The sequence below is a fragment of the Chiloscyllium punctatum genome, chromosome 26 (assembly GCF_047496795.1).
Source record: "Chiloscyllium punctatum isolate Juve2018m chromosome 26, sChiPun1.3, whole genome shotgun sequence".
In the NCBI taxonomy this organism is placed as follows: Eukaryota; Metazoa; Chordata; class Chondrichthyes; order Orectolobiformes; family Hemiscylliidae; genus Chiloscyllium; species Chiloscyllium punctatum.
The window spans coordinates 40,159,334-40,180,691 of record NC_092764.1 but is presented as its reverse complement, the minus strand read 5'-3'; positions in this window follow the sequence as shown (position 1 = coordinate 40,180,691).

The window sequence follows — 21,358 nt, the reverse complement described above, 5'->3', positions numbered from 1 at the left end:
TTTAGTAAGACAATTAATGAAATGAATTGAGGTGAATATACTGTGGAGCAGACCAAGGTACAAATATAACTTAAATGGCTGGACAACCTGTGGTAACATTGTGTTCCCATTCTAACTAAATTATATGGCCACAAGTTTTACAGTTTGTAAAAAGAAACTTTCTTCTATAAAATACTAATGAAGCTTAATTTCATTATGGTCTTTGCCATTATTGTGAGATCCCAGATTTCCCATTTTAATGCTGTTTTTAGAATTTCATTCTGAATTCTAAATCAGCATTAAGCCAATCTCAACATCGACACTGGTGAATGTTCCATGAAATTCCTCCTTACCAGTCATACTTACCTGGCTTTACTTTGAAATGTTTAAGACATTTATTTTGGGGAAAATTAATCTCGATCAAAATCGAACTGAAGAGAGTCCATAGTAAGAAAGGTGCACTATGGCAAAGGTGAAGGAATGAAAATGAGTTAAGTGAATTTATTTAATGAATGTCTCAGTGTCTTATTCTCATGTATTTTGAGAATTGCCAGCATCGGTCAAAGAGGCTGCAATCTATTCTACAAGATGATACACTTTCTGATGTTAACTTAGAGCCTTTATTCAAAGGCAATTTATTTAAAGATTATAAGATGATATTTTCCATGACTTCTTGAACTAAAGTTTTAGGAATAATTTAATAAGTTAAGGTAATCCTGTTTTTTCTTTCTTTTATTGCCATTTGCAGTTACTTGCAAAATATGAAAAACTCTTAAAATATCGTAACAGGTTGAATTGCTAAACTGTATCAAAATGTCTGTTTTTGTCTATAATTTTATGCTGTCTTCATGATATGTTGTACAATGTCTTTAACTCTCCTGGCACAGAATTCTGGTCCCCAGCACACAGAAGAGCATCAGCCATACACTACCCATAATGTTCCATCCATTATAGACAGAAATTCAGAAATGCATAGCTGGGTAGTAAACATCAATTACTGGGTGGCACTACAGATTAATTTACTGCGTTGATAATTATCTTGGTTTGAAAGCAGCCCCTATCGATGGTTTGAAATCTCTTACAGTACAAAAAAAAACCTAAAGATGGTAAGCTTGGGAAGTTTCTGTCAGTTGAATGTTTAGGATGTGCAAATTATTGGTAGAGTGGGAAATGAATTGTCCCTAAGTTGATAAGATCGACCAGAGATGGTGTAGTTAGCATTTACTTCAAAGAGTGGAGGCAAAACTCTTTTTCTCAAGTGAAAAAATATATCCTTAAGACATCTGGAGGACAATTGTTTTTGGGTCTGAGGAGTCGTAAAGCTCTCAGCTGAAAACTAGAAGACACAGAATAAGAAAGTGGTGGAAATACTCAGCAGATTTGGTAGAATCTGTAGAGAGAGCAATAGAGTTAGTGTTTCAGGTCAAGAACTTAGAAATAGGGTGTTCTTCCATACAGTAATAGGCTGACCTCAATTGTTACTATTTGATAACCAGAGTCACAAACATTCTTTTTTAAAAGCTTTCCAAATATAGTTGAAAGGAATGTGTAAATCATTTAGGAATTCATGAACAAGATTGCATTAATCATTTTTTGCATGGTACACATTAAATAGCACTTTACTTTTTAAGTAGGAGTTTGGACAAAAAGACACTCTGTATATCAAAATATTGAACATAATGAGGTATTCCATACCACTGGATACAGTCAACCAGTCACAGGGAATAGAAGGATGTATGTTACGTATAATTTAACTGGAAAATTGTAGATTTAACAAAATATTTTAAAACACATAAAGGTGCTGATATGATTCATTGAATTAACTATTCATCAAAAGCTGTTTTGAAGCTTAACAATGCAACATATCATTTTCACATGTCTGATTGTATCATCAATGACTACAAATAGTAAAAGTTACGAAAATGTTAAAAAGGTGCACCTTGTCTTTGTCAGCTGGTTATATGGTCTAATAATATGTTGTATGTGATTATTAGACCAGCAATAGAATTCATATTCCAAGGTTATCTATTTTAGATCTGTAATAGCAATTGATAAATATTAATGTTGAACAGATCCACATTTTTGACCACTCAAAACATATCAACAATTTGCCATTGTCTCTTTAATCATATTTTATAAATCCAGAATCAAGATCTTTAATTTTATTAATAATATGCATATTCCACTATTAGGCCCAAATTTTTAACTGTGTAAACGGATATATTTTAAGTGAGTTAAAATCTAACCTACTTTTTTTTATTCTGGAATTTTGAGAGCCATTGCATGTGTTGTGGAGAGTATGACAGCAAACTAATTAAAGTACAATCTGTACTTATGATGTACTCATGGGTCATGACAAGGCAGCCTGTTGCTTTTGTTTACAGGAAGATGAACTAATGTTTGAAGTTGAACAAGATTTTTGATTGACTCTATTTCATGTTAATAACAGTACCGCTAACATTGATTGATTTGGTTTTTTAAAAATTAATTTAACAATGACCCCCTGGCTTACTCGTGCAGAAGATTTCCTGTTAAATTGGAGACTCTGGGCAAATCTTCCTGTTCTGGAGACTGGATGGCAGTGTACCAGAAACCTGCCACCTTTCTATTTCACCTGAATTAAGTTGGAGGTTGAAAGGCCCAAGCATGATCTTCACACCCTGCCACCAGTTGAGATCTTTTAAGTGGTCAATTAAGGACCTCACAATGGCCTATTCTCACCAGGACTGTGATTATCTCAGCTCCAAGTGTGGCGGGGGTGGGGGAGGGGGAACAATTGATCGGCCTAATGTGCAGCTGATTTGCGCATGATCAAAGGACTGGACATAGGCCTAAGGAAATGGTCACAAAGAGCCTGACACCCCTCATTAATCTCCCCAAAATGCATTTATCTGATACCTTGGTCCTTGCGATTGTGGCTGTCTCTCCAGCAGTATCCACAATCCAGAGCTGCAGGCACTGGGTTTGCAGTGAAAAGTCAGGATGAGCACCTTTTCAGCAAGTCAGCCAATGATTCTGGAAGACACTGGCCAATATGAAAAGAAAATTAAATGGTAGATGCCATTGGAATCGTCTTGATTTCTTTCCCCACTTATCTTGCCCCATTTTAGAAGGAAATAATTTTGATGGAAAGTCTCATGAGATTCAGTGATGATCAGAATTCTTGTAACTTTATAGAAAACAAAAGCTTCCTCAAGATAGTCAAACGTCATTGATTCATGGACAGTATGGAAGTAATTGTCTCTGATTGGAAAGTTAGCTGTAAAAGTAGCGGTGATTTTTAAAATGTTTCAAAACATTTGTGGTTACAAAAATTAGCCATTGAATAAAATATGAAGATGTTAATTTTTGAACCTAGTATTTTGATAGGAAATCATATTTAAATCTTTGTGATGATTGACTAAAATGTTTATAATTTATTGTGGTTTTTAATTATATGATGCATGTTGTCAATTAGGTTAAAAAATGTAATAATGGAACATTGTTAGAAATTCTTGCAATGTATTGTGTAAATATTTAATTTAAAGTTCCATTTGAAGCCTTACTTTAGTCAACCACTTGGTTTCTTATTTAATGGATTGGAGAATAATCTCTATTTTCATCATGCAAACAACCTGCGAAACTTGGTGAAGATTGACACACATTTCCATGGCAGTAGTGAGAATACTTAGTTTGAAAGTACACCAAGAAACAAATGGCCAAAAAGAGATACTGAGTACAATTCAGTGAAAGGGAATTTAAATGTCCTCACAGCTTCAGAATAAATCAAAAATGCATATACATTAAAAAATGTATTTTCCTAGCCTGTGAACAGAAATTTTGGAACATGTGGTAAAAATGTAGAAATTTAATTCTTGACTTTGAGGAAAAAGTGTATGATCTTTCCTTTTAAGGTTCACACAGATAGATCAGAATCTCACATGAGCAGCGACCCCTTTATTTCCATGCATTTGCAACTTACTGTTGGCTAATCTTGCTGTATTTGTGTGCAGTTCCCGGTTCTCTCTCACACAGGTTTGAAACCAAACTGTGCCGAGAGGAAAGCCCCACAAGACAGGTCCTCCTTTTAGAATTTTTCTCCATCAGTAGGAGTATTCTGAAATATCTCCTTAAAGACCTGCCACTATTTCTTTATTGATGTATCCCCTAGTCTAGAACGATGGGGCAGCGGACTATGAAAGATAGATCCTGGCGTACATTTGTTTGAAGTGGTGTGAAGCCATGATTCAAGGATAATGCTAATGGCATGAGCAGCACAATATCCCAGTAGGAATGAGCTCTTCTGTCTCCTGACTGATTGGGACGAACCCAAAAGCATAATCGTCGAGAAGAATTGAGGAAAATTGTAATGGGCTATCGCAAAAAAACTAACTCAGCCAAAAAGCGGGAGAATTCAACCCAATATCTCTGGAGCCTTACTAACAGTGATTTACCACCATTTTAATTTGGAGTGGCTGAAGAAGGGTCACTTCAATTAAATCAGCAGAAGGTGGCAAAGAGGCCAAAATGAAAATCAAGAATAGATCAGGAAAGGTGACAGGATAGAGCCAAAGATCTGGTTAACATACTCCTGGTAAATTTAGGGCAGGTTGAGAGGAGAACCAGCAGAATCTGATGGTGAAGCCTTACTTAGAAGAAGAATAACAAAATAGTAAAGCAGAAGCTGAACATCCACCTGCTGGCAACAGAGTTGCTGGGAAAGTGGCACAGGTTGAGAGAAAACCTGGTGCCAAATTGCAAGGAAAGGGAACATCCTGTACAGCCGATATAACTGGTGGCAACCACCAGAGGTGTACTATGAGGTAAGAACAGGGTTACCCACTGGGAGATCAATGGAGCAAAACCAAAACCTCTCACTAGTCCAATCTGCTTGATATGAACTTCATAATGAGAGTGAGGTGCACAATGCAAGTCCACACACCGTGGAGAATACAATCCTGAGCTCACTGACCACCTCAGTATGAAATCTGTAAAATGCCTAAATCCCTGAGATTCAAGTGTGGCCTTCGATGCTCTCGTTCTCTCTTAATGCATTCTGGAAAGCTTTCCAACTCCACCCAAAATTGCAACCATGCAATAGACATGAAAAAGGATCACCAGAACATGCATAGTGAGGAGATACAATTTCTGTGGATGTGGGCTCTGATTGTGAGTGATGTGAGGCTCTTCAAGGGGCAATTGCATTCATAGATTTCAGATTAAATACCTCCACCATCACAGAATTCAGCATGTAATCTTTGTAACCTGCAAATCAAATTTCACCCACAAACAATGCTAGTCATGTTGTTGATCATTACATATTAATCCTAATCATGTGAAGTAGAAGTGGTCACAGGTGATCTTCAAAGTCTTATCCGCAACCCACAACTGCAACCCCCACCCAATCTTCATGTCCCTTTCCAAACTGCAATCCCTGTAAAACCTGTCAGCTTTAAACCTCCCCACATTATCACCCAACACTTTTATTTAGTTACTGTATGCCTACTGTCCCTGATTCCCCCAGGCCTACTGCATAACCATGCCCATAATTGTGATCCATCGTCCCTCACCTCATTAAAGCTAGGGTAGTGGTAATCATCAATGAACATCCCTCTTACTGCAGTTGCCTGTGGCCACCTATGATATTTTGGCCCCCAAGCTTGTAACTGGAGTTACTCCACCCTTTTCACAGTGATAGCCCCCCTACATCACAGCTTGCTGGGTCCAATCTCCACACTTGTTTATCCTATTTCTACAACATGGTCCAATTGCCTAATACGTCATTTCAGTGTTTCATGCACAAATCCCAGATTGACCATGGCCCATCCCCTGGACTATCTTCAAACAAGAGCAGGGACAGAGGTCAGACCAGCCCCATGGCTGATTTCAGTGTAGCTACTGTCATTCTGGTAATCCTGGACTGATTGGACTCAATGTAAAGGCCTGTAGTCCAAACCCCTGAATTGAGATTGAATGTGCCCTGGACTGACTATGATGGCAACCCCTATCTAATAATAATCTCCTTTGACTGGACCAAGAACCACCCCTTTAGACACACCTAGACAGTTGACTGAAGCAAATGCAATAAGCTACTGACACCTACTTAGTTATGATACTGATGTAGCATGAAGCTGTACAGCAACATGTATGCTCCCTAGATTGCTAAATGCTGATAAGCATTCTCACCATATTCTTCTAACTTTCTCACTATTACTTATGTTATTCAGGTGTTAGGAAAATCCTACTAATGTAGGATCTATATGCACCCTTATACATGTTATCACAAAAGGGGTTTCTATTCTTTAAAGGGAAAAATGGGTATCTCTGCATAGACTCTCAGACCAGACAGGCAGCGTACCTTTAAGACAGCTACATAACATTACAACACTTAATCTTTCATTATAAAAAGGTCAGAAGTCACATGACACCAGGTTATAGTCCAACAGAGTTATTTAAAATCACAAGCTTGTGACTACTGCTCCTTTGTCAGGTGAAGCATGTGATTTCAAATAAATCTGTTGGACTATAAGCTGGTGTCATGTGATTTCTGACTTTGTCTACCCTAGTCCAATATCGCCGCCTCCACATCATTATAAAAAGTGCCTCGTCTAAGTCACTCTCAGTTTTTATGTCTGTGTAACATACAATAACATTAATAAGCACTGAATCCAGTTTGTGTGATATTTTAGTCTTACAACATGGCGAAAGAGAGTTGAACTAAATCAATCTCTGTATTTGTAACACAGTGAAATTAAAATCTTCAATGAGCTTCACTGTTGATTCTAATCATTCCTCACTAGATTTTTGAAGAAACAATCCCAGACTCTCAGAATAATCAATTGCAGACACCATCTTGTATCTTAAACAAAAGACCGAGCAATGTGTGATCAACATAGTAACTTCAGCAGAGTAAAATCAAACAACAAAGTAAACTTAATTGGTTTTTGCTATAAACCCGAAAATCTTTGTTTTCAGCCTCATTCATACAAAAGATAGACAACTAAATAAACACAGTTAAGAGATAAATAAAAGAAAATAACAAACTGGCCAGGTTACATATGTAGTTTTCATGTTATATTGTTCCACAGATATAGATGATGACTTCTTGGTTGATTTTCTGAAGATGTTGATCACCTTTACAGTTCACTCAGGCAATTGCAGTGATACTTCGTTTTCAATTCTCCAAGCTTCCAAGAACTGCTCATAGGAGGTTAGGCTTGGAACTTTCAAACCTTTATGCTAGAGCATCACAAAACACAGTCCAAAACCCAATTCAAACTCTGACCACTCCTTGACAGACTGACCATCTCCTCCACGAGTTCCTGGTTGTAATTCAACATCTGCCATCTGTTTGTGTCTTTTCCAGATTAGCTGGAATCAATTCCCAGGTACTGATATCATTAATAGTTAACTTTTAGTATCTGCATAAACATAATGCCCTTCCCAATGGCAAAGCATCTGCAGAACCTTTTGTCCAGGAACCAACCTGCAATTAACTTCCAGGCCTGGCCTCAGATACGAAGGGAAAGCTGGTTCGGTCTGATTTCCTTTCAATGCGACTGTTACCCAGTCAAAAAGTTCTCTTTACTCTCATTTTGCAGCTCCAAACCAAAACTGATGAAATAATAAAGTAAATGTAATGAAAAATCAGTGAAGGGTCTAATAATAAGCAAAGTAAGTAGTGTTATGAATAAACTTCAAGACATCTGTCTCAACAAGAAGTCAGTCTGTATAATATTTAAGTTATGTGAGCTCACATATAGGGCAGCACTCAGACCATATGTGCTGACCGTGTGTTTGATCCAAGCAGCCACATCATGGAATCGTGTTAACACCTTGGCACATTTTCAGCAAGCTCTGTTGCAAAATCATTGCATTACCTTAGTGCCAAATTGTATAGTCCAGCATTAGAGATTGAAATGTGAATGCATGAATCAAACAATACAACCCAGACTTTCCAGAAGTTCCACATCCTCCCATGTATTTTAAACATTGAGGTAGAGATCAGAACCTGATTTATTGTTGAACTGTTGGTATTTGATAATGTGCAAATATTTGATTTCTTCATTCTTCTCTTCCCCCTTCTTTAAAAAAAAAACAGCTTGTAAATCAGCAGCTAGAGAATTTCTTGGCAGAAGTGACCAGACCTTACAAGATCTACTGACATTGCAGGCTGAAAGGACACAGACAAATGGCAGGACACAATATTGTAGAGGACATCACGTAAGGGAAAAGAAGATATGTCCAAGGCGGGGAATAGTGTGCTCTCTGCAAAAAACTAGATCATTTTGCAAATGTGTTTGGCTATAAGGAAACGTGACAAACAGATACAGATATCAATTGTAAATTCTGATGAGTCACTCTGTGCAAAAAACAGATTTGTTCAAGGCAAAAAACACACAACACCCAAGTTATAATCCAACAGGTTTATTTGAAATCACAAGCTTTTGGAGCACTAATACTTCATCAGGTGAAGTCACCTAGCTTTATCTGCTGAAGGACCAGCGCTCCAAGAGCTCATAAATTCAAATAAATCTGTTGGACTATAACCTGGTGTCATGTGACTTCTGACATTGCCCACCCCAATCCAACACCGGCACCTTCACATCAAGGCAAAAGATAAATGGGAACACCACCGCCTGCAAGTGCACCGTCAAGCCACTCATCATCTTTTTAAAATATATTTTTATTAAAAAAAGGATGTATTTTTCTTTTGAATACTACAACAAATAAAAAACCAAACAATTCAAACCAATATTAAAAAATAAACCTGCTAATTACATAAATAAATAATAGCTGATAACTAAGCTAAAAAAGAAAATCTTAACAATAATAATGATAATAATCACAACACAGCTCAGCAAAACAAAGCAATAGCCCTCATTCATCGAGCGCAAAAGTTTATACATATTCACGTGTGCGTAGTTCCTCCCCTCTGGATACCAGATTCATTACATAGAATTTCCATGGCTATGTAAAGGCTCTTATTCGTATGGCAGACAAATCTGTACCCAGGTAGTCCAAAAGGAGATGCCACGTCATAGAAATTCTCAGGCTTATGGTGCACCATGCTCGTAAGAAAGTCCATGGGGATGTGCTCCATAACTAGCTGACACCAGCCCGCCAGCCCCGGGGGATTTTCCGACACCCAACCTCAAAGAATGTTCCTTCTGGCACAAAAAGTGAGGATACTAAAAAGCCTTTTTTTGTGTGCATCTAAAGAAAGTGAATTAACAAAGCCAAGAAGAAGAAATACCGGATCCATCTCCACCTCCGTCCCCAAGGCCTTCTCTATTTTGCCTACCATAGCACTCTAGTATGCCCACAGTCTGTGGCAGGATCAAAGACAATGAGTAAGTGTGCCCATGCTCACTTTATACTTAGGGCACATTGGAGATGCTCCCACTTTAAATTTAGCAAGACAGTCTGGTGCCAGAATGACCCTGTGGAGAATCTACAATTGCAAGGCATTGGGTCCTGTTGCAAATTGAAATCCTTCTTGCATTTTCCCAGATAACCTCCCATATTTCAGAAGACATCTCAATGTCCAACTCCCTCTCCCATACCTTACAGAGCTGTTCAGTCTTGTCCGAGAGACACTCTCCCAGTAGATGATAAACGTTGCTGACAGATAACGTATCCTCAGCACTCAACATGCTCTTCTCCATGTCGGACCTATAAAGATCAGTTAGAAGTGTGGTCTTTTTTTGTATGAAGTTTCCAATTTGAAAGAAACAAAAGAGGTCCCTACTGGGCAATTCATATTTCTAAGCCAACTGGTCAAAGGACATCAATATGGCCCCTTTGAATAAATCACACGCCCTTCGTTGCCCATACTTTAAACCCAGAGCCCATCAGCCTGGCATATCAACAATGGGTGTCAAAAATGATGTTTTGGCAATATTGCCCTCACCCTGACACATTGCCCTCCACACCTTGATGGTATTGATGACTATTGGGCTATAGCAATATTCCTTAACTGTCTCATTTTGTCTAAGAACAGCATGCTAACAAGGGGGCATCTTGCCTGAGATGCTTCGATGTCCAACCATAGTGAGTGAGGGTCCCCCTGGGCCCAATCGTTCATGTAAGATAGTAACAAACTTAACTGATAGTTTTTGATATCTGGGAGGCCCACTCCTCCCAGTCTGTCAGGGAACTGCAATTTAATCAATTTAATTAGGGGCCGTTTGCAATACCAGATAAAAGAACTAAACCAGCCGTTCTGTCTTCTAAATATTTACTTAGTAAAAAGCAGAGGAAGCATTCGCATAGGATTCAACAGGCGGGGCAGAATATTCATTTTAGTGAGGGCTATCTGACTTAACCACGAGATCAGAAGCGCCTCCCATGTACGAAGGTCCAGCTTGATTCTGTCAAATAAATGGGCAAAATTGGGTTTAAATAGCTGATCAAAAACAGGAGTAATAAATATCCCTAAGTAGAGAAAGCCCTCCTGTGACCATCTAAAGTGGAACCGAGATCTGCCCTCAGGATCAGTCACTCTTGGGAGACCACCCATGGGCATGGCCTCTGACTTCGTAAAATTGATCTTACAACCCGAGAAGCCACCAGTTAGATTGATGCATTGTATCAGGTGTGGCACTGAGACTGCTGGGTTTGATAAGAAGACAAGAACGTCATCTGCATACAGTGCGATCTTATGTGATTTCGTCCCCACTTCTGGAGCAATTATATTGGGATCCCTGCGTATTGCCTCTGCCAACGGTTCGATCACCGTTGTGAAAAGCAATGATAACAAGGGACAGCACTGTTGACTGCCCCTACAAATATTAAAATTACTTGACCATACACCATTGATGAGGACTGTGGCAAGAGGATCACTATACAAAACTTGCACCCACCTGATGAAGGTCCCTCCCTGGCCAAATTGCTTCAGAGTATGAAAATGATAGGACCACCCGACCCCGTCAAATGCCTTTTCTGCATCCAATGAGATCACCAATCCCTGTACCAATTGCTGTTGACATACTTGGATCATGTTAAGTAATCTCCTGACATTTTCCATCGATCTGCAACCTTTTATGAACCCTGTCTGATCCTCCTTAATGATGGCGGGCAGTATAGTTTCTAACCTTAATGCCAGATCTTGGATAGGATTTCGAAGTCAACATTCAGGGGTGAAATGGGTCTATAGGAAGCACAGTCCTCCAGGGCCTTCCCTTTTTTAAGAATGAGAGAGATATTCACCTCTTAGAGATGGTGGGAAGAGGCCACAAATATGTGACTCATTAAACATGCCAAGCATTGGCCTTGACAATGTACTCATAAATTATTTATAGAACTCACTGGGGAGCCCGTCAGGAGCTGGCGCCTTCCCAGTCTGGAGCTGCCTCACAGCCTCCTGCACCTCTTGCTTTGACAATGGGGCATTGAAGTGAGACTCTTGTTCAGGGATCGCTGCCAGAAGGCCAAGTTCTTAAAGAAAAGACTCCATCCTAACCCACCCACTCTCACAGCCTTCAGATTGGTATAATTCAGAGTAAGGTTTCCGGAATGCTGCATTATATCTTTCAGAATCATAGGTCAAATTTCAAGTCTCCTCTCTGATCGAGGTAATGGCTTGGGGGGGGCACTCTTTTTCCCAGCAAGATATGGTAGGCACTTGCCCAGCTTATCCCCATGCTCAAACAGCCCTTGACTTGCAAATGTAAGCTCCCCCTTGGCTGTCCGTGTGAACATGGAGTTCAGCGTAGACCAGAGCGCCGTGATCCTCTGCAGTTTAACCAGCAAGGGCCTGTCAAAATATGCCTTTTCAGCTGCTTTCAGACACACCTCGAGCAAGCATTGCTGCTCACCCCTCTGTCGCTTTTACTGATTGAATAGGAGATAACCAACCCCCCGAGCATAGGCTTTAGCTGTTTCCCAAAGGTTGGATGGGCTACTGGCCGAACCTGAATTAATATCTAAAAAAGTCCTGAACTCAGTGGAAAAAAAATTCAATAAACTTGCTATCCCTGAGGATGAAGGGGTCCAGTCACCAGTGCCTCGAGCCTACCACGGTATCCTCACTTTTAACCATTAAATACACTGGGGCGTGATTGGAAACAGTGATATTGCCTGTACATACACCACTGAGCCTAGATGTGCCGTGGGGGTCAGAAAAAGGTCAATCCTGGTATGGCATTTATGTGGGTTCAAAAAGAACATGAAGTCCCTGCCAGTAGGGTGAAGGTGCCTCCAAACATCTACCAACCCCAATTCAGCACACAAATCCCTTAATTGTTTAGATCAGAAAGAAGATATCGGCAGGCATTTGAGCAATCTGTCTACCGTAGGGTCTATGAGACAATTGAAATCCCCTCCCGCGATGATATGTTGAGATGCAAGGTTAACCAGTCAAGAAAGTGTGTCTATCAAGAATTTAAGGGGTGGGCTGGGGGACAGTAAATATTTAAAATCCCATATTCTTCCCCAAGCTTTAGGGATTACAAATCTCGCATGTGTCTTTAATGCACTCTAATATCTTAAATGGGAGATTTTTTTCGAACTAAAATGGCCACCTGCCTACTCCCTGTATTGAAAGATGAAAAATAAACCTGGTCATACCCATTCTGTTGCAGCTTCAAATGCTCTGCATCATCCAAGTGTGTTTCTTGTAATAAGGCAACATCCACCCTCTCCCTTTTAAAGCTGGAAAGTACCTTCTTCCTTTTGACAGGTGAATAACTCCCCCTAATATTCCAGGTGCACGACTTAAACACATCCTTAGCCATAACTTTCTGTTATACCATTTAGACTCCAGAGAGGGAGAACCTGAACAACAAACCTGGGTTCAATTCCCGACTCAGGCGACTGACTGTGTGGAGTTTGCACATTCTCCCCGTGTCTGCGTGGGTTTACTCCGGTTTCCTCCCACAGTCCAAAGATGTGCACGTCAGGTGAATTGGCCATACTAAATTGCCTGTAGTGTTAGGTAAAGGGGTAAATGTACGGGAATGGGTGGGTGACGCTTCGGCGGGTCGGTGTGGACTTGTTGGGCCGAAGGGCCTGTTTCCACACTGTAGGTAATCTAATCTAATCTAATCTAATCTAAATCACTCAGCTTTGATGCAAAAGAACAAAAAAAAACCCCAAAACTACACAGACTAACATAACTAGAGCCAACAAATCTACAAAACTTATAAATATATGTACAGAAAAACAAAAACATCGCCAAAGGCACTGATTGGAGGAATTTACACCCCCACTCCTCCATTTCAAAGGGGGTACCTACACATCCTACAACCCTACTAACCATCCCAACAGCCCTCTCAACTCCTACCAACTAGGGTCGTGCCAAATACGCCGACCACCCGGTAGAGAAAAGAAACCCATCCATGAGCAAGGTTAGTACTATAAACAGTAAACTAAGAATAAATATGTCACCCATCCCTTAACATAATTTAGAGATTAAAGATAAATAGTCTATCTATCCCAGACATCATTTCACGCAACTTACCAGAAAGGAGACTCCACCAAGTCCTTTCTAAAGAAGAGCAAACCCGAACAGCTTTATCCTCTACACCTATTCAGCCGTTCGACTTAAGTCAATGTGTCCACAAAGTTCTTCGCTTTCTCTGGTGAGTCGAACAAATGTATGGATCCGCTGGATATCTTAAAGAATATGGGATGCCAAGCTCTCTCAATCTCCTCTTCATGCCATCATAGGACTTCCTTTTCCGGACCACTGCTGCCGAGAAGTCTTGAAAACACATGACCCTGGAGCTGCCACACACCAACGCCCTCAGGTCCCTCCTCTGGGCTCTAGAGGCTTCCATGACTCTCTGCTTATCTTTATAGTGATGGAAACTTACCAGGACAGGGCGTGGGCGCTGATCGCACCTGGTTTTCATGTCACGATCTGGTGGGCTCTTTCAATTGTTATCCTTCCCTTCTCAACCTCCAAACCAAGGAACTCCAGGAACCACTTCTCAAAGAACTCCACCGGCCATTCACCTTCCATCCTCTCCAGTATGCCAACTACATGCAGGTTCTTACTTCTCTCCCTGTTTTTGAGATTGTCCACCAGATCCAACAGACCACGAACCTGTGTCTTCAGGGCTTCAATCCGGCTCTTGGAGGAGTCAGTCTCTGCCTCTAACCCTGCAGCCTGGTGCTTGAGCTCATCAGTCCTTTTTCCTAGGTCTTGCAGCAGAGCAGATACAGGAGTCAGCTTCTCCTCGATTCTTTCCTGAATCTACTTCCCCAGGTCCTCAAGAGATTTGGCTAGCTCCTCAACCAGGGCCTGGTGAGTAACCAGGCCCACTGCTTCAGAGGGCAGGGCTGTGGCCTCAGCCCTGGGAGAGCTTCCTCCTTTCTTCAGCATTCTCTAGCCACAAGGACAAAGGTAAGTAGATTTTTTTCAGGTTTCTAGCTCATTTACTGTGTTTTTACTGACAGTAAAGTGTTTGGGATAGGTCCTGGCTCTGTTGGGTCAGTGTTGCAGCAAATGTGGTCCTAACAGGACATCGCCATGTTGAATTCCTCCCCACTCATCATCTTGACTTGGAAATATGTGATCGTTGCCTCACCGATGCTGCGTAAAAATCGTGAAAATCGCACCACTCCCCAACCACCCCCCCCCCCCCCCCCCACCATGGCATTGTGGGTCTACCTACAGCATCTACCTACAGGGGTGGCATGGTGGCTCAGTGGTTAGCACTGCTGCCTCACAGAGCCAGGGACCAAGGTTCCATTCCTGCCTCAGGTGACTATTTGTGTCTACCTGGGTTTCCTCCGGGTGTTCCAGTTTCCTCCCACAGTCACAAAGATGTGCAGGTCAGGTGAATTGACCATGCTAACTTGCCCACAGTATTAGGTGCATTAGTCAGGGATAAATATGGGGACTGGGTCTGGGTGGGTTACTCTTCGGAGGGTTGGTGTGGACTTATTGGGCGGAAGGGCCTGTTTCCACACTGAAGGGAATCTAATCTAATCTAATCATATGGGCTGCAACAGTTCAAGGGGGCAGCTTGCTGCCACCATCTCAAGGGCAACTAGGGATGGGCAATAAATGCTGGCCCCAGCTTGCAACACTTGTCCAAAAGTGATTAAAACAAAATCAGAGTAGCAGGTGATAAGAGGTTGAAACTGTTGGAATGGAGCTGACTGCAGAAGGAGAACATTGAATTAATATAAAGTGTCAGATAACCATATTGGAACCTGGGACCTGGTGATTTGAACAACTGGGGCTTTGCAGAAGGCATTAAGCTAATTAGAGGGTAGGGATGGTGGGGATGAAGGGTTTGGGAGAGAGGAATTATCGGCTTATTAGGGAAAAGGATATTCAAGTATTGCAGGGCAGCTATTTGGAAAACAAAATTTGAGTGGAACAGAAAAGGACAGAATGTATAAACATAAAATAACAGCAGCAAATTTAGTCAAAGAGATGGGAAAAAGGCAAAATGAATGGCTCTTTACTTACTTAGTGCTTAGCAGCTGAGTGTAAAGACAACAATCTCTCCACCAACGCTAGCAAAATGAAGGAGCTGGTCATTGACTTCAGGAAGCGGAGTGGAGTACATGCATCAATGGTGCTGAGGGAGATGTGGTTGAGTGCGTCATGTTCCTGGGACTGATGATCACCAACAATCTGTCCTGGTCCACCCACATCAACATGGCAGTCAAGAAAGCACAATAACACCTCGACATCCTCAGGAGGCAGAGGAAATTTGGCACATCCATAAAAACATTTACCATTTTTTATAGATGCACCATAAAAAGCATCCTATTTGTTTGCATCAGAGCATGATATTGCAACTGCTGTTCCTAAGACTGCAAGAAACTACGGGGGATCATGAACACAGCCCAGTCCAACCCATAAAGCAGCCTTCCATCCCATTGAGCCCATCTATACTTTCCATTGCTTCGGGAAAGCAACAAACTAGGGATGGGCAATAAATGCTGGCCAGGCAACAATGCCCACATCCCACAAAAATGAATAAACAAATAAAAAATCAAAGACCCCTCCAACCCTGCTTATACACTCTTCCACCCTCTTCTGTCAGGTAGAAGATATAAAAATTTAAATATGCACATGATTATATTTAAGAACAGCTTTTCCCCACTGTTATCAGACTTTTCAATAACTACTCAAATGTTATATTGATCTCTCTCTCCCTCTGCTCCTTCTGTGTGGCTCTAATACTGTATTCAACATTCTGTTCTGCTACCCTGATGCACTTTGTATGGTACAATCTGCCAACACTTTTCGTTACATCTCGGTACATGTAACAACAATGAATCAAATCAAATCAAATCAAATCAAATCCATGTCATATTTGAAAAAAATTAAGTGAATTTATGGTACAAATTGAGGTTAACGGGTATGATCTTATAGCCTTATGGAGACATGTTTTCAAGGAGATTAAAGTCGAGAACTAAATATTCAGGGACATATCATTTTTGAAAAGGACAGGCAGGAAGGAAAGAATAATGGAGTAGCTTTGTTAGTGTGGATGTAATATGTACGATAGCAAGAAATGATCTTGGATCAGAAGATGTAGTGTCCATTTAGTTGGATGTAAGAGATATCATGGTGAAGAAAACACTGGTTGGAGTTATCAATAGGCTCCCTAACATAGTTATACTGTGGAATGGAGAGTAGATGCAGAGATAATAACAGCATGGATAAAGGGCAGTATAATAATCATGGGCGGATTTTAAACTTCACATAGATTGGGAAAGACAAATTGTCTCGGGTAGGTACTGCATATAATTTATGGGAGGGTGTATTTTGGGCAGTTTCCAAGAAATATATACTATGGATCCAACCAGGGATTACACTATTTTGGATCTGGTGATGTGTAATGAGACAGGTTAAATAAATGAACTCGGAGTAAAAGATCCCCTAGAAAACAGTGAGCATAACATGGCAGAAATGAGAATTCAATTTTGATGTGAGAAACTTAGATCCGAAACAATTTTGCTAAATTTAAATATGGGTAATCAAAATGACTGAGGCTGGGTTAGCTGGTTTTGGACTGGAAACATGGATTAGCAGCAAAAACAGTTGAGGAACAACAGCAGATGTTCAAGAAAACAGTTCACAGCAAAGATATACCCCAATGAGAATGAAGGATTCATGGAAAGGATAAGCTGATCACGGTGAACCAGGGAAGTTAAAAATAGTATATATTTTTTTAAAAAGCATACATTGTGGCACAGATTAGAAGTAAACTGGAGAATCAGGAAGTTTTTAAAAACCAACAACTGATTATTAAAATAAAAGCAGGAGAAAATAACCTTTGAGACCATACTTTCAAGTAATATCAAGGTAGACAGCAAGAATTTATTTAAATATATAAAAGGAAGAAGGAAGCCAAAATTAACACAATACCCTTAGAGAATAAGGCTAGAGAATAAGAAAACACAGTTATTTAGTTTTGAAATGCTATTAAAGACACAAAAGTTGAAGAAAAAATAAATTCAATAACTGCCACTGGAGGAAAAACTATTAGGAAATCTAATGGTATTAATAACTGGTTGGTCCCCCTTGACCTGACAGGACCCTTCAGAGCATTGATATATGGAGGGATCTTTGGTTCCCTGAAAGTGGCAACACTAGTGGGTAAAGTGGTGCAGAAGCCATACAGCATGCTTGCCATCAGCAGACGGGGCAACAAGTATAAAAATTGCACAATTGTCTGGATTGGATTGGATTAGCTATAACAAGAGGTTGGACAAACTTGGATTGTTTTCGCTAGTGCATTGGAGGCTGAGGGGTGATCAGATAGGAGTATATAAAATTATGAGAGGCATGGACAGGTTAGATAGTCAGAGTCTTTTTCTGAGGGTGGACATGTTAAATACTAGGGTGCACAGGTTTAAGGTGAGAGGGAGAAATGTGTGGGTCAAATATTTTTACACAGAGTGGTAGCTGCCTGCAACATGCTGCCCAGAGAGCTGGTAGAAGCAGTGATAATAGCATTGTTAATAACAGGCAAGGAATAGAAGAATATGGACCATGTGCAGGCCGATGGGAATATGTAGTTTCTGGCCAGAAATAGCTGTAGCTGTGAAACCTAAAATCCATCAATGAAAGACAGTCATAACCATTTTTTCCAGTGTAAGTGCTGGATTATTTGTGTTCTGAATCTAGATACTGGTATTATTCTCAATGTTGAATATGGATATGGACATACTGAAACATTTTTGTGGTACTTTGCATTTGTACAACAGTTCAACAGTATTTCTGCAAATGCCATTGAAAATTTGATGATCTGCAATTCTAATTACAAATTGTATTCTACTTTCTGGAACTTTTATCTTACATTTGAATAGTTACCAATCCAGAAAAAAAACTACATATAGATATCCAGCAGAGGGTGTAAGAGAACATTCACAAGGTTGTACCTCTGCCAACAGCAGAAATACAATATTGGAGAATAGATTATTTATTTCAAGAAGTCAAATAAACCTTCAATTCATTTTGCATAATATTTATACTTTTAATGATTTGAGGAATGGGCCTGACACAAATACTTTAAGCACTTAGCCTGGTGAGGACTGAATCAATTTCCTAGTTAGCAACAACAGGAATTTGGTGAGAGTGAAAATTTAGTGCATTTGTGTGGCAGGTCAACTCACTACACTATAAACTGCTGCTCATGATGACAGCTGCTGCCCCCATCAGCCAAGTGTAGGAAACTGCAGCCTACTTGGTCCATTGTCATAGAGGAAAACATCTTAGTGTAACTTGAAGAGTCCCTTGTAATTAACAATAATTGATTTATCACTTTTCGTGACTAGTTACAGGTTATTTTAATGTGACAGACATTGTAACTGAAACTCTGAGGAGGATCAGGTGTCAGATTGGACACGAATGCTATTCTGACAAAAGTTCACATGGAATCATCATAGTGGGTGATGTTTATAAATGTGTATTAAGTCTTTCAGACCTATACAGAACAGTGCAAATAGTTCAAAGCAAGTGGGAATAACACATATATGAATAATCTGAGAAATGAATTAGGTCTAAAGACAATGCAAAAATTAACTTAAACAGTTGATACTAATATTAAAGGACCCAAATTGCATAAAAATCTTTCATACATTGAATAAATGGTCGGCGTGGATGGTTTGGACCAAAGGGTTTCCATGCTGTACATTTCTATGACTCGATGACTCTAGATGATACCACACTAAATGTTTTGTATGTTTATATAACAAGACAAATGATGAGCTAACTGCCTGGATTTCCTGAGTTATGACAAATACTGATGTTCATGAAAACTGGAAAAAGCTGGCTGGATTGTAGGAAACCTTTGTTGGCAGATGGATTTTTGGACTTGGCCCTGACAGTACATTGCTTTTATCATAAAATCTTTTTTTTTTAAGTTTAGCTAGATTCTTTTTATAGTAGCTCAACAATTACATTTAAGAATAAAGTGCTAATGAAATGATCTCTCTCTATATATGTTTGCTTTGCTCTTTTTAATAGAATTCCAATGTTTCCTGCTAACTATTAACATAAGTAAGTCAGAACCTGGTAAATTTCTCAACGTCTCAACTCAGGATTGTGGACATTTTCTGGATTGTGCCAGGAAGCCATGAGAAGTTTCAGCTCCCAGACAATTATTGCACAGTCATAGAGTCATAGAGATGTACAGCATGGAAACAGACCCTTTGGTCCAACCCGTCCAGATATCCGAAATTAATCCAGTCCCATTTGCCAGTACTTGGCCTATATCTCTCTAAACCTATTCATATACCCATCAAGATGTCTTTTAAAGGTTGTAATTGTACCAGCCTCCACCACTTTCTCTGGCAGCTCAATCTATGCACACATTAGATTTCAGAAAGCCCTTGACGTGGATCTTCAGGAGACCAGAAGATCTGGAGCATAATTATTTGGAGTGCACTGCTTGAAAGGGAGATGGAAGGTGATTCAAAAGGGAATTGGATAAATACTTAAATTGGAAAATTCAGCAGAATTATTAGGCAAAAGGTGGAACAAGTATTCAAGGTTTGTGAGAAGATTTGTAGCTCGGGTGCTCGTTGCTGTGGTTCTGTTCGCCGAGCTGGGAATTTGTGTTGCAGACGTTTCGTCCCCTGTCTAGGTGACATCCTCAGTGCTTGGGAGCCTCCTGTGAAGCGCTTCTGTGATCCTTCCTCCGGCATTTGTAGTGGTTTGAATCTGCTGCTTCCGGTTGTCAGTTCCAGCTGTCCGCTGCAGTGGTTGGTATATTGGGTCCAGGTCGATGTGCTTATTGATTGAATCTGTGGATGAGTGCCATGCCTCTAGGAATTCCCTGGCTGTTCTCTGTTTGGCTTGTCCTATAATAGTAGTTTGTCCCAGTCGAATTCATGTTGCTTGTCATCTGTGTGTGTGGCTACTAAGGATAGCTGGTTGTGTTGTTTCGTGGCTAGTTGGTGTTCATGGATGTGGATCGTTAGCTGTCTTCTTGTTTGTCCTATGTAATGTTTTGTGCAGTCCTTGCATGGGATTTTGTACACTACATTGGTTTTGCTCATGCTGGGTATCGGGTCCTTCGTTCTGGTGCGTTGTTGTCTGAGAGTGGCTGTTGGTTTGTGTGCTGTTTTGAGTCCTAGTGGTCACAGTAGTCTGGCTGTCAGTTCGGAAATGCTCTTGATGTATGGTAGTGTGGCTAGTCCTTTGGGTTGCGGCATGTCCTCGTTCCGTTGTCTTTCCCTTAGGCATCTGTTGATGAAATTGCGCAGGTATCCGTTTTTAGCAAATACATTGTATAGGTGTTCTTCTTCCTCTTTTTGCAGTTCTGGTGTGCTGCAGTGTGTTGTGGCCCTTTTGAATAGTGTTTTGATGCAACTTTTTTGTGTGTGTTCGGGTGGTTGCTTTCGTAGTTCAGGACTTGGTCTGTGTGTGTGGCTTTCCTGTATACCTTTGTGGTGAATTCTCCGTTTGGTGTTCTCTGTACCATCACGTCTAGGAATGGGAGTTGGTTGTCCTTTTCTTCCTCTCTCATGAATCGGATTCCTGTGAGTGTGGTGTTGATGATCCGGTGTGTGTTCTCTATTTCTGTGTTTTTAATGATTATAAAGGTGTCATCTATATATCTGACCCAGAGTTTGGGTTGAATTTGCAGTAAGACTGTTTGTTCTAATCTTTGCATTACTGCTTCTGCTATGAGCCCATGGGTGTGCCGTTGATTTGTTCATGTATTTGGTTGTTGAATGTGAAGTGTGTTGTGAGGCACAGGTCCAGTAGTTTGAGTATGTCGTCTTAGTTGATAGGTTCAACCTGCTGGACACACAGAACAGACAACAGGCTCCCAAGCACTGAGGATGTCACCTAGACAGGGGATGAAACATCTGCAACACAAATTCCCAGCTTGGCGAACAGTGGAACAAGTATGATGGGCTCAATAGTCTCATTGTATGCTGCATTATTCTAGAAATGGTTTTCCTTTCACAGTAA